Below are 17,558 nucleotides of genomic sequence, written 5' to 3' on the forward strand. Positions count from 1 at the left end.
GGGAAGGGTAGTTCACTAACCCTCTCGGTCTGCTGAAAGACCGGCGCGGTACACCCACAGGGGCTCCGCCTCCAGCGGCGACACTGCAACGCTCTCGTGGTCCTTGGCAATCAGGTACACAAGTTTAGAAGTTTACTCCTCTGGTCAGTCCCCCGCTCTGCCGGTGGGGCTCGTCGAATTTAAGCGCCTGCAGCGCGCTCTCGGGTCCCGCCTCCTCTTCCTGGTTGCAGGGCAGCTGGGAAGGGTAGTTCACTAACCCTCTCGGTCTGCTGAAAGACCGGCGCGGTACACCCACAGGGGCTCCGCCTCCAGCGGCGACACTGCAACGCTCTCGTGGTCCTTGGCAATCAGGTACACAAGTTTACAAGTTTACTCCTCTGGCCAGTCCCCAGAAATCAAACACAAAGATTTATTATTGTTCATGAAATGTGTTTTTATTGCACACCAACCAAGCATTGCACTACCCCATGCACAACCCTTGGTATTTTCCTTGCAATCATTATTAACGTGAACAAAAGCAGCATTAGTCTTTTATTTTTCTTTAGCTAAAAGCGTCTGCGGCCTAGTTCAATGCATCAGTATACGCATGCTCAAAAGCATTTCCCCCTATTCTAACGTTCATTAATAATATTTTTCACAGCACACTGTTAATAAATGGTCACTGAGGGTTTAAATCCGAGCAGGGTTTATTTTGACAAAACTCCTGCTCCATCACTCCTAACAAGAAAAGCTGGATTCGGTATAGCTGTTGAGAACACTTTAATATGTGAATGTATTTTCTGCCTCACCCTAGTTCATGGTTTTACCTTAGGACCTTTTCGATTCTCAAGGTCTTCCTGTAGGGCAAGGCTGAAAGCTGTTGTAGGGCACAACTCCACAAGGCTGGATACCTTTACTAAGAAGTCCAGCTGAACTCATTTACAGTGCTGCAGCAAGAAGCTCAGAATGAGGTGAACCTGTTTTCTTGCCCACGTATGGGTGTAGCCTCCCTATGCAAACCTCTGTACATAGTTCCTCGGACTTCTGCAGGGTTTGTGCTCTGTGGATATGTGAGTCATGTTGTAGTTAGTAGTCCTCCTATTTTTTCCTCCCTTGATTAGGGAAACAAGAGGTGACCCACCTGATACTTTGGGAGCATTTCCAGTTCTTGGGCACCAGGAAGAAATCTAATATTATGTTTCTTCTAGCATAGCAGGGCCTTCTTCATCAGATATTACTTTTGTGAACGTTCTAAGAAATGAATGGAGATGTTTCCTTACCCAATCCTGCCTTATGGCAAAATTGTTATTTAGCACTGCCTTTTAACCTTAAAGTAAAAATTCACTAAACACACTTTAAAAACACATTTTAAAAAGGTTGAACTCTTCTTCCATTATGAGTTGATCATTGACAACCACTTACAGGATATCTGGCATCTTTCACATTATAATGTGCACAAAGTAACAAGCCTCTCCTCACATTATAACACATAGTCAAGAATACTTTTGATTAACATCCAAAGATGCGCAGACTTGGACCAGATCACTAACTCAACTTCCACATACTTTTTCTGATCATGCACTGGTAAATCTCATTTTACAAGTTCCCCAAACTCTGCCCTGAGCATTCACTTGGTGTTTGCAACCGGGCCCACTGTGACACTATATTCAGGGAAGAAATACGTACAGCCATTATTGAATATTTTGAAAATAATGCAGGCTCCCCATTATGGGAGGATTTCAAGGAAGTCATGCGGGGGGTCTCCATAGCCAAACTGACCATCATACACATGAATCTGACTTCTTTCATTCTCAGGACACCTCCATATTAGTCAATATCTGCAACAAATTGTCAGAATACCAAGATGAGGTGACTCGCGAAACACACTATTCAAGTAAAGAGGGCCAAGCTTGTCGATATGGTGAAGGAGACCTCCCAGGGAAAATGCTAGCAGGGTTACTTCATAAACCTTGACCTTATGTGGCAGAGCTGCGTAACGTAGAAGGCCAAACCATTTCTTCCCCAGTTGAACTCAAGAGCGTTATGTCCTCTTTTTATGCCCAACTTTACACTGCCATCCCCATAGCTGACTCTGAAGAGCTTAATGCCTATCTGGATACTATTAAATTATTATGGCTAGACAATGCCAACAGAGAATATCTTGATTTACCCCTAACAACAGAGGACATCTCTCAAGTGATAGAAAGCATACCTGGTGATAAGGCCCATGCCTTGATGGCCTAACAACAGACTTTTATAAAGAATATGCCCCTATCCTAGTTCCTCGCATCCGGGAAATGCACCGGGATTCCATTGTTGTGGGTTAAATCACCCCTAGGTCTGCCTTTGCTATGTCTATCCTAAACCTTCACTATGAAAATAACTGATGGTAATAAAGGGCTGATTATTTGTGGGTTTGTAATTAATTGTGGGTTTGTAATGCGCTAGAATCGACTCCCGAAGGAGTATCTCTGCGCAGTAGACCGCTGGGGAACCCGTCCTGGCTTTCCCTGTGAGATGGTCCCTACTGGGTATCTCCAAGGTGAAACCAGGCATCCCCGGCATATGTGGGGGGCCGTTGTGGAGATGAGGCAAGCTAATGCCCAGAGTTGCCGAGTGTGATCCCTGGTTAGAGTAGGCACTGAGATGAGAATTATATAGTCCGCTGACCCTGGTCCATGACCCTGCCGCGTCGGGAATTGAACCCTGGTCCCGGGCTGTCCTCTGCTCCCGGGTCTGCCGCCTCTAACCAGTGAGCCACACCACACCATTATGATGAAATCAGAAATCGGTACCACCCGACAAACAGTCAGCAGTCCTGACATAGGCATTATGATGCCACCTTCACCACGGCAGTCGCAATGCCTCTCTTTTGTATTGCAGAGGTGCTGCTGCTGCAGCACACGCCTCAATACAAAAAGGGGTCATGTGACATATCCCTGCACTATGTTGCAGGCACCATGCAGTGCCTGCACATGGTGCAGGGACATGTAGGGGAGCACCATAGGTGCCCCCCAGTGCCCACATCGCAGGGCCAGGTGGTAAGGGGGGCCTGCTACAGACCCCCAAAATCCCTTTCCACCAGCCTTTCCATGGCGGGTGAACCACCATGGAAAGGCTGGCGGGGAGAGACACTGTATTCCCTACGGCAGTGCCTGGCAGGCACCGCCACCATTGTAGGGATTACGAGGCCCTCTGCTGCACACGCGCGCTCATGAAGCCCATCAGATGCGTGTTGGTCAGTGCTTCAAATCGCCATCACACCGACCGCCATCCTCATGTGGCTGGCGGTGAAGGTGGTTTCAGTGGCGGTGAGACTGCCACTGACAGCCTGTCGGTGGCTGTCTCGTCACCATGGTAATTAGCCCCTTAGTCACATGACGCCACACAGCTATGCAACGTGCACATTTTTACCTATTAAGCACCCAGCCTTGTGGGTTAATAAGGCACATTTACGCTATAATTTATTAATGTATAAAAGTACATTTTCTTACCTGGTAAAGGCACTTACTTTGTCATGTGTTACTGCAGAGCTTTTAAAATGCAGCCCAGCCAGAGCACAGAAGCGTTCCTAACAATCATATATTTTTGATATATATGTGGGTCATGTAAATAAACACTACATTCTAAAATATGATATTTAATTTCTGTGCACGTGGTGAATTTTCTGCAATATCTACTATGCACTCACAGCAAATAAAAATAGGCTAATTGGATTGAATAAGTTTTACCAATACCATTTTAGGGCCACAACACAGTGGTCAAATGGCAGTGCCACAAAGCACAGACTCATATTAGCCAAAAATAGGGTCCGAAAATGGTGAAATATTAGGATTGGCCATAAAGAAGAGGCAGCGTTCCTTCACATTATTACAGTAAAAGTTTCCCAAAGCAACATGGCTAATGTCATACCGATTGTGCAACTCATCTAAAAACAGCTGGAGTTTGGAAATGAATTGATACAGGACTAACAAGCCAAATAAGCTAATAAAGAATGGCACCCATTTTCCTTTCGGAGAGAGACTATAAAAATGCTATACCTCATTGAAAGTTGTGCCTTTTAAAAGCTACTCCCCTCTTCTTCAATCAGCAAAGGAAATAAATAAGCCCAACAGAAGTTGCTGAGTGTCCTGGGAATAGCAATATTTAAGACCTTAAAATTGTCCTATTTGTAAGTAACTTTGACAAGAATTGAAAGAGAAAATAATAATTGCAAGAAAGAAATGAAAAATCCCCTTTTGGTGGATTCCTTTGAGAAAGGTTGGCATTTGCTGTCAAGTAGCGTAATATAATTGTCGAAAATCACAGGCGAAAAAAATATTCTGCCAGAAATGATATAATTATATTTTGCTCTCTGCATCTCTATAAAGTATTCTATCTAGGGCAGCAGAAAGCTTTACACACATTGAGAAATTAAGTGCTGTCATTCCTTAAATAGAACAGATGGCATTGTTTATAACTGAAAACATCCAATTTCTAAACTGCTTTTCCTTCTCATTGTGTCTAGGAGATTAGGAAGAAACCTCTATTACCATGTCTTGGAAGGGCTAATGTTTTGGAGATCATAAAACAAAATCAGTGCCAGCTGTCAAACTACCTTGTAAAGTATCCTTTCTTGTGGCTTCAAGGGACCAGCTTTGAAAGCATCTCCGCGCAAGTTTAAATGTGCTTCAGAGATGACATTATTGCTTTATATTCACCTTATCTGTTCGAGACGAAGTGGAATTGTAGAAAAGTATATTTAACCGATGGTCATTTGCATTTTGCCCATTGGCACCGCATGTTTTGTAATTCAAATCTTAGCTGGAGAATAATACGCGGTGCTGCTCTCATGCATACAAATGTCCACGTCTTTAAATGGCGGAGGAGGATTGCAGTGAATGTCGTGAACGCTGCTGCATTGTTCTCATCGTCTGAAAAATCAGTCTCCTGATGGTGCCTACAGCGGATGTAGAAGCATTCACCAGCACACATCTAGGCTCATGGTGGCCCTGTGCAGGGAGCGTAGGTGGGGGCCCCGGAAGAGGGGGTCTGGACGGGGCGGAGCCAAGTCTAAATATGGTTATGATTTCTATGCCTATATACAGTGGCGTCACTAGGGTTAGTGTCACCCGGTGCGGGTAACTCATGGTGTCACCCCCTCACGACTTACCGCATGGACCAAGGATACCAGTAAAAACCCTGGAGCTTATTTTATTTACAAGCCCCTTGCGCCACCGGTGCGCCACTTTTTCCCATATTAAAAGTGACGCACTGGTCGCGCAAGGGGCTTGTAAATAAGCCCCCCTGTTCCACTCACTAGTTATAGCTGCCACCAGCTAGCTGCCTGTCTCCCTTAGACTGGTGAGAGGGCACTGTACCAATACCCCAGCGGGCTTCAAAAACAACAAGGAGCACGTCCAGTGAGGTCCAAGATAGGAAGCCTTTCGTCCTTACAAAAAATCTGCTCTGCCTTCCCCTCCACAAAAAAGACCTAATCCAGTTGGCTCTGAAATGTTATGTGTTTTGGCGAAGGAACTATGCCAGCAGCGGTGTTCTAACAAGGCGCCATTTTCTTGTTGTTTTTAAGCAATCTATGGTTTGTGCACTCATATAATTCACACACATTGTTACACTTGCCATAAGCCCTAGCTTTCCGCTCAAATCATTCTTTTATTGTTGTTGGCCCTTGAAAAAAAGCCTTCCTGTTTGGAAAAAAAAGCAAAAATGATGGCACGCGCGCTGCTAGGAACAGTAGTTAAACATGAGGAGAAAATTACAAGTGAACAAATTACAAAAGCAAAAGTTAAGTTACAATTGGCAAAAGTGACAATTGTGAACAAACAAAATACATGAGGTTGCACACGGTGCATTACAGGAGGAAAAAGTGACATGTGTGCAGGTTACACAAGTCCTTAAAAGATGACTGAAGGCAGCCAGGTTTTGAATTTTCCAATCCCTGAATGTAAGAGCTTCACATCCACTGTCTGAATGCTAGATGAATTATCTACACGAGTAGTTAAACTAATAACAGTGTATAAAAGCAATTACTACTAATTTGTCTTTATTAAGGAACACTTTTGGGAAAAATTTGAATAATGAAATACTGAGCAAAAAGCACTGTTTCTAAACTTAAACCTTGCAGTTACCATCCATGCAATTCCTTAAAGATGGTTCATAATTCATTAAGCAGGTATATTACAAGGTGGTAACCTGAGACCTATCTCACTAAAGAATGTCTGCAACTTCGCCTACTCCTTCCGTGAGTCCCAGTGGCGGTGCGTCCATTGGGGGGCCGGGGAATTGCCCCACTAACCTTGTCCCATCTTCCAGAAAATACAGTCACCTAACATTCATCAATAATGAAAAATACATTAACTCGCATCCGGAGTCACGGCTGCGGCTCACTGACGCGGCACGCCCCAGGCAATCGGACGCTAAGGGGGTAGGACTCGGGTGGGGCTGGTGTTTGACTGAGTGACAGCCTGCAGGTCAGTGTAGCATAGTGCAGCAGCAAATAGTGCACATGTTACGTTGTGGGCTGATCATTGTTACGATCAGCCCGAACATGCGCACTACTAGCCTTCCCTTAGGAGACCGAGGGTTGCTTCATGCAACAACCTCCGGTCTTCTATGGGCAGAGAGTATCTGGCGCTGCTAATGCAGTGTCTGGATTGGCTGAGTCTCCAGACACCGCGCAGGACTGGGTTATTCATGTCACTGTTCCAGAACTTAGAGGCGCCAACGTGGGACCCTGGACCAGTCAGGCAGGTTTGTATTTTATTTTTAAACTCCCCCAACCCGTGCAAACCCCCCCCCCACCTGTATTGCGAGCACAACTAAGTGGGTGCTGAAGATAGGACTGGGGTGCATGGGAGGGCAGTGTGCGGATCGGAGTACCGGGATATATACTGGAGGATAGAACTGAGTTTCATGGGGGACGGGGCGTGTGTGGATGAGGATCTCAGTGCTGACACTGCACGACGGGCGGGAGGTGCACGTACGGTATCTTGGTCTCACTCTCCGCACTGAAATATAACGCAGAATAGGTCTGAGTGCCGTTTTTATGAATCTTCTCTTTCGTTCTTTGTGACTGCTGCTTGTAAACTGTATAACTCGATTTAAAAAGATCTTTCTGTGAGGCTGTGAGAGGGATCGATATTTTATGAAAGTACATCAGAGAAGTTTTTGTCTCGGTGCTGATGGCTGCACTTGGAATAAAGTCTGCGTTGGGTGCTTTTGAGTCATGTTGTGCATGAGCTATGGGTTTCAGTGACGCTTGTAAAATGTACCAGAGGCGCTATGAGGTATGGAGAAGTCGAGGTACACCTGGATAGAGAGAGAAAGGGTGGGGGAGGGGGCATCGGCAGGAGGGATTCTCTACGTCGAGATGGTTCGGCTGGGGAAGGCAACCACGGGGGTGGAGGAGGCTGGAAGAGACCGGAACACTAGAACACAGTCTAGAATACAATGTCTACACAAGGGTGAAGTGCTGACTGTGTGTAAACATCATTGCATTGCCGTTTGTGTAGCACTTCCCTGCCCTCTGCTTGGCACAAAGTGCTGTCTTGGTTGTGAAATTATTACCTGTCTGCATGAATTATGTGTCTAGCACTTCAGTGCCCTAACAAAGTCATACAGCGCTGTGATTGGCATCGGGCGCATGGTGAGTCCTGTGTGCATGCAGGCGTGTTCATGTGGGTGTGTGCAGGTGTGAAGGTATGTGAGAGACTCTGTACAGGTGTGTGTGCATATTTGTAAGTGTGTGTGTGACTGCAGCTGTGAGTATGTATTTACAGGTGTGTGCACAATTGTGTGTGTGTGTGTGTGTGTGCATGTGTGAATGAATGTGAAAAGCTGTGTGTGTTTACAGGTGTGTGTGTATTTACTAGCGTCCGTCTTCGTGAATGTATGTGAGATGCTGGGTGCGAATAGGTGTATTGTGCCAAGGTGCCAGGGCGGGGGGCCTTCCACTAAGTCCAAGATGCATTTCTGGCTCGAGTTCTCATCTCTAGATAAGGTGTGTGTTCCTGCTCCCGTGTCCCCCCTGCTTTCGTGTGCCTGACCCCGGGTGCTCCTGTCCCTGTATGCCCTTGCATGCTCCTGACCCCTTGTTCACTCCCCGCCCTACCCACCCCTGTTCATGCCCCTGGGTACGCAGCCGGTGTCTGTTGCAGGGGTGAATTTAGCGGTGGTCTCTGTGCCTATTCGCCTCTGGGCCTCTCAGGTAGGGAGAAGAGGTGACGGTGCCACCAGTCAGTGAATGCCACTCGTTGGGGCCCCCTCCTCGGCTGGCAGTTCCTTGTCCTCTCAGGCTGACAGCTGGAGCAGAGGTATTGGCGGGGATTCCTCTGCTGTTTCCAGAACAGCTGCAGTTTATCCACGAAAGCAGAGAACACAGCCTGTGTCCCAAGCAGTGGAGTGTGAAAAGTAAAGCCAAGACGTACACAAATGTAGTTATATGTATTTAGAGGGGAGGCGCAGACATCTGAAGTTGAAGATCATCGACCTGCATTGGGGCCGCCAGTGATCCTTCCGATCAGATCCTCGTTGTGGCGGCCCCTGGGGTTTGGCGGCCCTGTGCAGGTGCACAGTTTGCACATGCCTTGGGCCGGCCCTGCACACATGTATGTGATAGTACCTCCGAAAACAAAATGTACAGTTTGAACCGAATATCCGTCAGACTTGATTAGATATGAACCTCTTTTATGAAAAGTTAAAAGCGCCTTAGTGTCCATGGCCAAATAATTGTCTCGGCCTCATCTTTCTGAACAATTGATTTAATGGAAACCTAAAAGTGAACAGCTTCTGTGTATTCGACACCACCAAACTCGGGCCTGTGTTATGAACTCTTTGTTCTTCTGCTGTAAACGTGCGTTGTGAAAGGTCCATCGACACTGGTTATATCCCCTGATTCTGAGTTTTGTGCATAGAAAGTTCTCTGTCCAGTGGTGGTTGTCTCTTGCCATTCCTCAATCATGTATACTACTGTGCCCAACAAAATTAAGAATATCACCTAAAGGAATCAGAGAATACCTAATGTGGAATCTCATGCCTTGTCGCCGCTGAAGTTTGAGCTCAGATGGACCACAAACCTCCTAGTAAACTGGTTCATTCTAAATGCATATCACTCTTTACCACTAAGCACTTTTTAGTAGTCGCCACATGTTACCGTTATTAACCCTTGTGGGATACCTAGGGACAATTTCACAAACTGCATTTTGTAGTCCGTAACGTAATACTACAGTAGTACAACTTACTTGCTTCTTTACACATTCACAAACCTAGTGGTGAATGTTTCCCCCTCTCCTATATTTTCTATGGGAATATTTCCACACATGTAAGTTTACTACTAATGCCCTCATTACAATGTCAAATGCAAAAACAACAGTTGATGGACAGAAGGCAGAACGATGTCATACATTTACCCCAGTACAGAGACCTGAGCCTAAATCCATCGTTTTTTTTCTCACCATGCCAATCCAGTTTGAACCTAGCTACATGCAAATCAGTCTTGACCTTGTGCCCCATGGGAACAGTCCAGCCCGAACTGCCAAGCCAGGTCCTCCCTGGACTGGAAACAAGCATCCTAGGACGGGTTTCAGGCTTTCGGCCCTCTTCAGCCAGGATAGCTTGACTCCAGTGGCATGGAGAGCAGCGGGACTCACGTCTGAGCATACACGTACCACTCGGTATGTGACAAATTCAAAAACAACAGTTGATGGGCAGAATGCAGAGCAATGTCATACATTCACCCCAGTACAGAGATCTGGGCCTAAATCCATCATATTTTTGCTCACCATGCCATTCCAGTTTGAAACTAGCCATATGCAAATCAGTCTTGACCCTGTACCCCATGGGAACAGTCCAGCCTGAACCTCCCTGGACTGGAAACAAGCATCCTAGGACCTGTTCGGGCTTTCAGCCCTCTTCAGCCAGGATGGCTTGACTCCAGTGGCATGGAGAGCAAGGGACTCACGTCTGAACATACCAGTCCCACTCGGGGTGACAAATGTAGTAGTATACTTGTAAAGCGCACAGCTGCCCCAGCAACGGGGCGTCCCGGCGCTGTATAACCCTGTGGAACCCTTCCTGGCTCTCCCTGTGAGATGCCCCGCCTGGGCACCCCCAAGGTGAAGCCAGGCATCCCGGGGCCATCGTGGAGATTAAGCAAGCTATTGCCCAGAGTTGCAGCATGGGACCCATGATTAGAGTAGGCGCTGAGGCGAGAATTATCGAGTCCGCGGACATTGAGCCCAAGACCCTGCCACGTCGGGACTTGAACCCTGGTCCCGGGCCTGATCTCTGCTTCAGAGTCTGCCGCTCTAACCAGTGAGCCACACTTCTCCACAAATGCAAAAACAACAGTAGATGCACAGAATGCAGAACAATGTCATACATTCACCCCAGTACAGAGAAATCCATTGTTTTTTTGCTCACCATGCCATTCCAGTTTGAACCTTGCCATATGCAAATCAGGGGAAACATCCTTTACAACGTAACTGGTACAATGCGGTACCGTTACGACGCAGCTTTAACAACGAAAGTCATTACAACGACTTTCGCTGGAGGGCGTTCTAGGATAGGGGATAGTTTAATTTACTATCCAACACCTTCCCTACTATCCACGGGGACTGGTGTTGGAATAGTAAATTAAACTATTCACTATCAGCGCCCCCACCCCCAACGCAAGTCGTTTAACGACTTGCGTTGTTAAAACTGCGTCGTAAAGGGACGCGTGGTAACGGTAAGCGTTGTACCGTCATACATCCGCAAATCAGTCTTGACCATGTGCCCCATGGGAACAGTCCAGCCCGAACGGCCAAGCCAAATCCTCCCTGGACTGGAAACAAGCATCCTAGGACTGGTTTCGGGCTTTCAGCCCGCTTCAGCCAGGATAGCTTGAATCCAGTGGCATGGCGAGCACGGGACTCACATCTGAGCATACCCATCCCACTCGGGGTGACAAATGCAAAAACAACAGTTGATGGACAGAATGCAGAACAACATCATACATTCACTCCAGTACAGAGATCTGGGCCTACATCCATTGTTTTTTTGCTCACCATGCCATTCCAGTTTGAACCTAACCATATGCAAATCAGTGTTGACCCTGTGCCCCCTGGGAACAGTCCAGCCGGATCTGCCAAGCCAGGCCCTCCCTGGACTGTAAACCAGCATCCAACTGGGGTGGCTCGTGAGCAAAATAACAATGGATTAAACCCAGATCTGTGACTGGGGATGAATGATTTGCCATTGTGCAACATTCCATCCATCATCTTGTGTGTTGTGCTGTTCACCCTATGTGGGAAGGTATGCCCAGATGTGGGTCCCGTGCTCTCTATTCCACTGGATTCACGCTATCCTGGCTGAAGATGGCTGAAAGCCAAGGAACCGGTCCAATGATGACTGATTCCGGTACGGGGAAGACATGGCTTGGGAGTTCGGTCTAGACTGTTCCCATGAGGCACAGGGTCACGACTGATATGCATATGGCCATGTCTGAACTGGGGTGGCTTGCTGAGCAACATGACGATGGATTAAACCCAGATCTGTGACTGGGGGTGAATGTTTTGCCATTGTGCAACATTCCGTCCATCATCATGTGTGTTTTGCTGTTCACCCTATGTGGGAAGGGTATGCCCAGACGTGGGTCTCGTGCTCACTACGCCACTGGAGTCAAGCTTTCCTGGCTGAAGACAGCTGATAGCCAGAAACCGGGCCTAGGATGCTTGATTACGGTCCAGGGAGGACCTGGCTTGGCAGTTCGGTCTGGACTGTTCCCATGAGGCACAGGGTCAAGACTGATTTGCATATGGCCATGTCTGTACTGGGGTGGCTTGGAGAGCAAAATAAGGATGGATTAAACCCAGATCTGTGAATGGGGGTGAATGTTTTGCCATTGTGCAACATTCTGTCCTTCATCGTGTGTGTTTTGCTGTTCACCCTATGTGGGAAGGGTATGCCGAGACATGGGTCCCGTGCTCACTATGCCACTGGAGTCAAGCTATCCTGGCTGAAGATGGCTGATAGCCAGAAACCGGTCCTAGGATGCTTGATTACGGTCCAGGGAAGACATGGCTTGGCAGTTCGTTCTGGACTGCTCCCATGAGGCACAGGGTCAAGACTGATTTGCATGTGGCCATGTATGAACTGGGGTGGCTGGGTGAGCAAAATAACAATGGATTAAACCCAGATCTGTGACTGGGGGGTGAATGTTTTGCCATTGTGCAACCTTCCGTCCATCATCTTGTGTGTTTTGCTGTTCACCCTATGTGGGAAGGGTATGCCCAGACGTGGGTCCCGTGCTCACTATGCCACTGGAGTCGATCTATCCTGGCTGAAGATGGCTGAAAGCCAGAAACCGGTCCTAGGATGCTTGATTCCGGTCCAGGAAAGACATGGCTTGGCAGTTCGGTCTAGACTGTTCCCATGAGGCACAGGGTGAAGACTGATTTGCATATGGCTATATCTGAACTGGGGTGGCTTGGTGAGGAACATGACAATAGATTAAACCCAGATCTGTGACTGGGGGTTAATGTTTTGCCATTGTGCAACATTCCGTCCATCATCTTGTGTGTTTTTCTGTTCACCCTATGTGGGAAGGGTATGCCCAGACATGGGTCCCGTGCTCACTACGCCACTGGAGTCAAGCTATCCTGGCTGAAGACGGCTGATAGCCAGAAACCGGTCCTAGGATGCTTGATTCCGGTCTAGGGAAGACATGGCTTGGCAGTTCGATCTGGACTGTTCCCATGAGGCACAGGGTCAAGACTGATTTGCATATGGCCATGTCTGAACTGGGGTGGCTTGGTGAGCAAAATAGCGATGGATTAAACCCAAATCTGTGACTAGGGGTGAATGTTTTGCCATTGTGCAACATTCTGTCAAGCATCTTGTGTGTTTGGCCATGTCTGAACTGGGGTGGCTTGGTGAGCAAAATAGCGATGGATTAAACCCAAATCTGTGACTAGGGGTGAATGTTTTGCCATTGTGCAACATTCTGTCAAGCATCTTGTGTGTTTTTCTCATTACAATGTCCGGCGGACTTGCATCCGCCGGCACAGTTTGGGCGAGGGAACAGCCCGACCATAGGTGGCAAACTTCCATTTCTCAATGGGAGCTTGTGCGGCGGGTCAAGACCGCCTGCAGCACAAGCTCTCATTGAAAAATGTAAGTTTTTGCAAATACCTGCACCGTGTGGCGGACACCTCATGGTGCCTGCCACATAGTGCAGAAATTTTAAGGGGGGCACCATAGGTGTCCCCCATGGCCACAACTGGAGGCCCAGAGGAAAAGGGGGCCCATCTAGGGGCCCTCAAAGGCACTTGCGGACAGCAATCTATGTCAGAAAGGCCGACATGAAACTGCTGTCGGAAAGTGCCATCATAATCCCGACAGCGGAAATGCTATCCGAGATTGTGTGGCCTTTCCAACTGGCTGACGGACTCCTTGTGCCGTTGAACCCAGTTGGATTAACTGGCCAGTTTAAACTGCGACCACTATCTTTGTAACACAGTGATTGGAGTTTAAACCTTAGAAGTTAGTCAGAAAGCTTTCCAACCAACATCCAAATAAGTCCCTAATAGTAAATGTGGGAGGGACCAGGTGAAGTGGATATAAATGAGGAATATCTACTATGAAATGGGAGGTGTTTAGTGTGGAGTAAGTGTGAGGTTTAGGTAGAGGTAAGGTGATGTTTAGAGAGGGACAGATACACACCTAAAAAGAGTAAGCCTATTGCTATTCAGAAACTGCTCTTCTAATGTTATTAGAGCCAAAGAGGACCCACAACCCCTCCATACTTGCCTTCAGAAAGTCTTTGAAGACCTGGCTTTTTCACAAGACTAAGAGGCACTCGATTCCCTGCAAGAAAGCTTTCTCTCCAACTGTTCCGCACCTCTACCCTCTCCCTATAGCGCCAAGACAACCTCGGGCATGAGTTTTGTGCTTTATAAATTATATTCAAATTCAAATTCAAAACAGTAGTAAATGTACTCCAGATCAGACCAGGAATAAGTACAGCACCAAACATGGCCATCCAAAGGTGCTGCAACAACCTCCCTCAGAAAATAGGCAGAGAAGTAATATAAAATCCAGTAGGAAACAATGTTAAAATTAACTAATTTATTTTGTTGATCAAAAATATATCTAAATGTACCTTTATGTTAAAAAATATATCCAACGATTATTTTATTGTAATATACTCCAATACCCTTTTTAAATGTAAAAACAAATGTAACTTCTTTTTTAAATTATTTCATTAATATAAATAAATCCTGTATATATTGCTTTATAATTTTAAATGCATAATAAATAGATGGAAAGAATTTATTGTAGGTGGGATGTTTTAAAATAAATCACAAAAGAAATTATATTAGTTTAATATATTATATTTAACGTAACTAGATATTTAAATAAAAAATAAGTTATTTTGTTTTCCAATTAAAATAAACATGTAAAATAAATTTACACTATGATTTATCATAAAACTACTTTTACTATTTTCTTTTTTTAAACTAAGTTTTCCATCTACTTTACCATGGGAAGATCTCTGCTCCGCGATGTTGGAGAGCTCTGACTATTTGTGAAAAGTTACATGTAGTAACTTTACACTCATAAATTAAGCTCAACCCTCTGAATTCAGGTGATGAAGACATGTAATCCTACACTTTGTAGTAACTGTACACTCAGAAATAGTGAATATTTTAAAGTAGTAAAGGTACTACAAAGTGTAAGATTAAATTCACACACGCATATTTACTCATATGTACATTTTCTTTGGTGAATTGTCCCCCCAATGTTTGTCATATATGTTCCCTAAGGAATCCAACTGTGTGAAACTAGAACTTGGCAAATTAAACATCACACTATCAAATATTCAACAGATGCATTTACCCTTGTTCCTTAAATATGATCAGCAGAATGATTATTAAAAATCACTATGAAATGGGGTACTTAGATAACTACTCTAGTCAAACATTACATATCATTAAGGCCTATCCCTAAACAACTGTATGAGTAATCCTAGAGCATTTTCATGAAAAAGATGGCAAACAAGAATTCCTATTTACAATTAATCATATTATTTTTTAGGGACAACCCTATATAATAAATTAAGAGGTTAAATAGCATCTATTTAAAGGTTAGATTTTAAATCTATTATTGAGACATCGCAGCATCCCTAATGCTAATGTATACATAAATGTATATAAGGTTTCCCCTTGTCTGGTCAAGTCCTGTGTTGTTGCAACTCTTAGAAACGTGTTTTGTTACATATACCAGTCTCAGGAAGATGGACAAAGTGGGTCACTTGACCATTTATTAAAGAAATAAACATGTACAATAGTTTGAAATCCTAATTTTCACAGTCATACTTTGCACGAATAGCCATCTATACTTCACTAATTACATTAACCTTTAAGCTCTTTCTAGTACCCTCCATGAAAGAATTATGTGAGAGAGAATTAGAAGTAATTGAGAAATGTAATGACAGAATGAAACTACCTTTCAAACTAAAAACAAATGGCTTCCAGCCTCATCACTACTATATATATCCCTATGTGGCCCTATGAATGGTCCCGACCTGGTCATCTAATAATACATTATCATAGAAAAATGTCTATGACCTACTTATGTTTTAGAATCTACACAAATAAAGGTTATATCTTGATTTAAAGACCTTTTACTATCATGAATGTCAACTCTCCAAAATGCCAGGGATAGCGGAAGTGACATCACACTCAATTTAAACGTTGATTTCACTAACACGCGCATGCTTACACATAGGCACACATTCAGACACTCAGTCTCACAAAACATACTCTAACCCTCAAGCACTACACAACATACATTTAAAATCATGTTTTACTTACCTCAGCTGCCAGGGAGAGTCACATCAGCTAATTGTAATCCATTCTTTGTTACACTGATAGTGAACAATTATCTGCTGTTCACTATTAATGTAATACAAAATTGACAGAAAACAGGTAAGTGGATCCTCAACTGACGTCCATAAGGAGCAGCTTCCCTTGAATTACAGGCACTGATTTGGCACCTCTGAGGCCAGGGATCGCCAAGTCAGTGCCAGGGGCCACAGGGGGCAACAGAGGGGTTGCGGCTAAGACCCCTGGTGGCCTCTAAATGACATTGTTGCTTACTATAGCTACAAGTAGATTAATATTAAAACGGTTCCCTTTTCCATCAATTTTGGAATTCTGTGCCATTGGTACCTTAGAATTAAACTCTCCTATTATGTTCATAAATCTATGATTTATTTGGGTACATATATTATACTGGCCATCGAGGATAGTAACAACCAAATCAAGAGCCCATCAAATGTGTACCATCAGGATCTGGTTAGGGTAAAAAAGGTAAACCTTTGTTCAACCTGGGTAACAATGGCACAAGCAGCGGGTGAATCATCAGCGATATGCATGTTAAGTTAAAGCAATACATAATTTTTTTACAGACAAGAAAAGAACAACATTAAAATTTACAAAACATTTTAGGAACATCAAGACAAAATAAATAGATTAAAAGACAGCAAAATGATTACAATTGTGTGAGGGGGAACCATAGTGTTACATTTGCAATACCTAGGTTGTATTCATGTGTTATTATTTGTTGCATGTTCTAATTCCATTGGAACACTAGAATATTAGACTCCAGACAATCAGTTGCATGGTGTTGCTCTGGAGAGCTGTTGTGCATGTTGCTGTGCTGCAAATATATTTATATTAAATTACTTAAATCTAATGAATTAAATGGAGTTCTTTTAATGGCGACGAGGGAAAAGAACACTTCTCACAACAAGGGAGAGCAGCACAGACAAGTGGTGTTCTTGAACTGAAGGAAGATATCATTTTTAGAGATCTTCATTCAAAAGAAAAGTTGAGGAAAATGTTTAATTGATATCTACAAGAGAATTATAAGCTGGATGTTTCAAGAGGAACCTGGATTTAAAATCATTCCGATTTTCATTATAAAACGATTTGTCACTGATCAGTTTTTTATCAACCGACTTTGAAAGGAAGGTATCCATTTAAAAAAAAGGGAAAAAACACCAGAGAATAAGACAGGAAACCAACACTATTGTTTCATGAAGGTATTGTACTCTTAATTTATATTTTTTTTGCTCCCAACGCTGACGATATTTAATATTTCTTTGCTTCCAATGCTGGCGATATTTAAAAAGAAATAAATGTGCCTACCAGCCAACGAGTGCAAGCATCTTTCAAAATTCGGCTCAATAGTTTCACAATCTCCGTGTTGGCAAGAGCCAGATTCAGGAACTTCGGCGCCATTCTTTTTCTTCACTGCGGATTCTCGCAAGCCCATTGAATGCTGGAAGACGCCTGAAGCAGTCTGGGACGCGCAATGCAATCTGGGTAATACTGACGACAGCACGCAAGAACGTGGGGGATATTTTCTTTTCCTTGGATACAGCCTTAGCAACGTGTCAATTGGTTTCTTTGGGTGCTGTGTTACTAAAATTAAAAACCGCATTTCTGGAACATTTCAAGGAAGATAAATACAAGTAAGTTATTAAACCTCTAAAAAAAAATCGATTGGTCATAAATTACTTGTTGACAAAAAAA

At 44.5% G+C, this 17,558-nt stretch overlaps 1 long non-coding RNA gene across 1 annotated transcript in view; it reads right to left on the reverse strand.

The window, feature by feature from the left end:
• LOC147718754 (uncharacterized) overlaps nucleotides 1–17,307 on the reverse strand; it is a 37,330-nt gene extending 20,023 nt beyond the window's left edge. Inside the window, exon 1 of the long non-coding RNA XR_015310007.1 lies at nucleotides 17,172–17,307. This is a non-coding gene — a long non-coding RNA (uncharacterized LOC147718754). The remainder of the gene's footprint in view (nucleotides 1–17,171) is intronic.
• Between the last annotated feature and the right edge of the window lie 251 nt (nucleotides 17,308–17,558).

The sequence above is a fragment of the Lissotriton vulgaris genome, chromosome 4_1 (assembly GCF_964263255.1).
Source record: "Lissotriton vulgaris chromosome 4_1, aLisVul1.2, whole genome shotgun sequence".
NCBI classification, from domain to species: Eukaryota; Metazoa; Chordata; class Amphibia; order Caudata; family Salamandridae; genus Lissotriton; species Lissotriton vulgaris.